This window comes from Citrus clementina, unplaced genomic scaffold, assembly GCF_000493195.1.
Source record: "Citrus clementina cultivar Clemenules unplaced genomic scaffold, Citrus_clementina_v1.0 scaffold_3, whole genome shotgun sequence".
NCBI classification, from domain to species: Eukaryota; Viridiplantae; Streptophyta; class Magnoliopsida; order Sapindales; family Rutaceae; genus Citrus; species Citrus x clementina.
In genome coordinates, this window is record NW_006262339.1 from 37561427 (window position 1) to 37566314 (window position 4888).

Below are 4888 nucleotides of genomic sequence, written 5' to 3' on the forward strand. Positions count from 1 at the left end.
TATTTCCATTAATTTTGATTTCATTTAACAATGTTAATTAAAAAAAATTACAGACCACAGGAAGTCAGGAAACTATCGTTTATTTGTTTTTAACTTTTTATTAAAAAATATATTATACCAACCAAAGCTTAGATGGGAACACCTGCATCGTAAGAGTAAATTCACGATAGTGAGCATATTAATATACTAAAGAAACAAACTATTTCCAATAATTGTAATTATCCTTTTCAATAATTTCATATAAGGATAAATAAAATTAAAATAAATTGATTATTGAGGGTCTATGAGATAAATGGAGGGACCTAAATATCATCCACTTCAGATCATAAGATGAGTGAGTAGTTAATTTCTTTGTCAAATCAGCCCACTTATTAAATGCTTTATGTTCAACGAATCTACAAAGAACGAACAGTCACGTCGGTACTACAATTTTCCAACATCAATTAAAATGAAAAAAATCAATGCACGAGGGTAGCCAAGAAATTTCAGAAGTGTAAGAAATGTAATAATTTAATGTTGAAATTTATTTTAATATTATAAGTCTTCTTAAGAGATTTTAATATTAATATTATGTTTGCCCTAATTAAAAAAATAGAGTTAATTATTTTAGTTATTATGTACATTCAAAGGATATAAAAGAAATAATGTTTTTGAGATCATTTTTTAAACTTTAAGTATCTACATTTACTTTTAAGCAAATTAAATTATGGGAATAATATAGGTATCCTTTTCTCTTTTTAATTGACTTGTTGCTAATCTATCAAAGCTCTTCGTCAAGGGAGAAAGTCTACAGCGACATTAATAGGACTACATTAAATAAATTTTGATTATTGAAAATTCTTTGGTTTTAAAGTCAGAAATAATTAAATAATGTTTGAAAATTAGGAAACTTTTAAGACGAACTTGACAAATCAAGGACAAAGAAATTTCTTGTGATGAAGATTCGTTCAATTTGATAGATACTAATTAGGATACAAAACCAACACGCTGGCCTCAAGTCTTAATATTGTGGGGTTGTTCTTAAGTCAGAACATCTGGTATAAACACTTCGATTAAGACAATTAATATTAATTTTTTAATTAAGACTTAAAATATTGACTTATTGAGGAAAAAGTGGCGTAAATTAATAATGGATTGTGGTGTGGATATTGATATCTTAAGGACCAAATCAAAAGTAGGTAAAAATTTTTTTTTTTTGATAAGTTAAAGTGGGCAATTAGAATGAGCTTATTCGATGAACTTTTAATCTGTAGTTAATGCAAATAAGTCTTTAACCAAGTCAATTCTTTCTCTGTTATTTGACAAACTTTAAATAAAATAAACAAATTACGATGTCACTAAATAATGGTAGGTTATATGCTAACAAAACAGCAAAAAATCCTTACAACTCAACTACTACTTACGAAGTTAATTGATTCATTCAACTATTAATCGCACTAATTCAAAACAGGATACGTGGTCAATACTGAACCATGTATCATACAACAAAACTGAAAATTTAATAAAATTTCAATTAAATCTCTTATTTTACCTGAAATTTTTTCCCGCCTAGAGGCATTGCTCCCCGGACATCTACAGTTTCACTGGGCAAAGACTTCTTGCCTTCCCCCCCCCCCCCCCCCCACACCAAAAATAAAAAACAAATTAAACGCCATAAGCTCAATCCGCTTGCCTTGGGGAACCTCCATATACTCGAAGAAACTCTCTACTTGTGATATCCAGTCAATCAATTCCTCAGCATGCATTCCACCATAAAAATATGGAATATCAACATTAATCTTGTAATCTAAACTCTTTCCTCTTCTCCCTTCATAATCCTTACATTCTTCATGGAGTGAGGGTAACGGAAGCGAAATTGATAGGGTTGGAAAACTAGATATTGTTCTAGTACTCGATCAAGCCAACACGATTAGGTTACGCTCTAATTGAACTGTGATTAGATTTTGTTCTAACCAAAACGACTCAATGAGATTTTTATAACGTGTAAAGCAAGATTAGATGATACTCTAATCCAAACGACTCTATAAGAGAGATTTCGATAGATAATCTCAGAGGGAATTATAAAAAAAAGGATTTTATTGATAATTGAATTAAAATGAAAAAAATCAATGCACGAGGATAGCCAAGAAATTTCATAAGCGTAAGAAATGTAATAATTTAATGTTGAAAATATTTTAATATTATAAGTCTTCTTAAGAGATTTTAATATTAATATTATGTTTGCACTAATTAAAAAAATAAAGTTAATTATTTTAGTTATTATGTACATTCAAAGGATATAAAAGAAATAATGTTTTTGAGATCATTTTTTAAACTTTAAGTATCTACATTTACTACTTATTTAGTGGATACTAGTAAAGAAAGAGCCTAAAAAAGGTCTGACTTAGTGGAATAAATTAAGACAAAACATCGTTTTAGATTGGGCTTACCAAATTGAGTTAATCTTGATTTGAATAGGGTCATGTTTAATCTAACATTAGTGAAGAACTAGCATAGGGATTCACCCTGTAGGGCAAATAAAGTTTAAAACGTTGTAATGTTATATATGATGTTAGTTTAACAACTAGTCACTATTAGACTGCATATAGATATGAGATTTCCAAAATGCGACAACTAATGATGCATTAAATATTTTGTCCAATGCTGCAGTAGATGTTGTAGCAACTGTGCCTCAATTGAAAGATAGTCAATAACCAGTAAATGAGTTTAGAACCCAACTACCCCTTTACCATTGAGTATATCTTTGTGTTTGACTTTAGATTTTCTTTATTGCATTCTATTTATTGTATTGTTAATTTCAATAGATTTCTCATCTCATCATTTATTTTGTTTTATTTAATTTATTAAAATTGCACTGTTAAGATTGCTATAGCAATTTCTATGACATCAATCTATGTGGAGACGATCTTGATACTCATCATTATATTACTTGTTGTGTATATTTGCACATTGACAACCCATAACACACTAGTAGGGTTTCAAAATTTTGGGATTTTCGGTTTTTTTTTTTTTCTGCAGTCGTGGTTTAGTATGGATGGATATAGGAATCCAGGAAAGCTATGCTATTTTGCACAGAAACTGCTTTGATATGATACCAACTGATGGAGGGGCATGGTAGAAGCAAAATTGCTAAAGTAGGAGACACTAGATATCGTTCTACTACCAGACTAAGCCAACGCAAGTAGCTTACGCAGTAATCACAAGTATGATCAGATCTCGTTCTAACTCAAACAACTTAATGAGATTTTTAATAAGCATTATGCATTTTATAAGAGATACTTTGATAGATAATCCCTAAGGGAATTGCAAAAAGTGGTTTTACTGAATAATTGAATCTAAAATTATGAAAACACTAACATGACCTCTCTAATTATAATAGAGGAAACCTGCTTCCATAAGTTAACTTAACAATAGAAACTGAAATCACAATTGTACTAGAAATAAAAGAATAAGACACCTACCATAATTGACTATAATATAAAATCTTAAAATAACATCCTACATCAGTTGGTGAAATAATGCATAGAAATAATAATAATGAAGAAATAATCCTTCACCAGCTCACCCATTATCAAGAAAAAAGAGAGAAGAAGAATAATTAATTACTTGTTTCAGCTGGACTAAACAAAGAGGAAACTTGTCATCTGTGACTCTGTAAAATTATATGTGTATATATTTTTTATTTTTTTGGTAATTTTATAAGTTTTAATTTTATTTCAATAAAATTTGACATGAAAATATAAACTTTAAGTGTTTAAAATTTTATATATGTATAATAAATGAGTCAAATAAATATAAATATTTAAAATAATATATATTTTATAATATTTTTTTAATAAAATCTGGGTTCCGGGTTTATCAAGTAATGCCCAAGACCGACCCGGCTTCATACCCGGGCCGAGTAATACCCGGGCCGAGTAATACCCGGCCCACAACGCCCAGGTACGGTCCGGGTCCGAACCGGGTGGGTATTTTTGCCACCTATAATGCATAGCAGCACCCATTATCAAAAATTTCTCGACTTAGAGCTATCCATTGGACTTGCTTCTTTTGAATCTGCGGACTCAAGACCACTGCAGCAATGACAACAGCCGCAGCAGCAGAAGCAAGTTGTTGGTTACAACAAGTTTTTTGAAGTGAAGCAAGCAGTTTGTTTGTGTTGGCAACTGGGATTTGGGAGAAGTGAATTGTGTAAGAATTGTACTCAAAATACTAGTGTGGTGAAACGAAGAAGAAGAGAAAGCAGATGGGTTCTGGACTTCTGGCATTGCTTTTGCCTTAAGCGTGAGAATTTTGCCTTTTGAAAAACGGCGTCGTTTTACTGAGAATGAAAACAAAAACAAAATAATAGATGAAACGACGTCGTTTTAGAGATCTTTCGGGGTTTGACCCGGGGCAAACATCAGTGCTATTATTAATATAGTTTTGTTCGATAGGGCTACTGACATTTGAAAACGCGGTTAATTATTTTTGACCGATTGTTTATTCATATGTTTTAAATTTTTATTCGTCGATCACAAAGTTTGAGGGAACTCTATGTCACAAATATCACATTTTCCTTATGCGTAGTTAGGATAATAACTTTCTTTTCAAAAATTTCTGTTCACATAATCTTGATTTTCTTATACCCACATAATCTTGATTTTTGAAAAACAAATTCTTGATTTTCTTATATTGATTTTCTTAAATATTAGAGTATAATCATCCCATCTTCATCAAATTTTAATATTTTAAAATATTAGTAATGTTGAGATATATTTTAAAATATTATTAATATTGAGATATTAGGAAAAACTAACTATAGATATATTTTCTAATAAATTGTTGGAGCTTAACGATCTGTTCTTAGAAGATTGTTGGAAAATTATTAAAATTCTAATATGTAGAA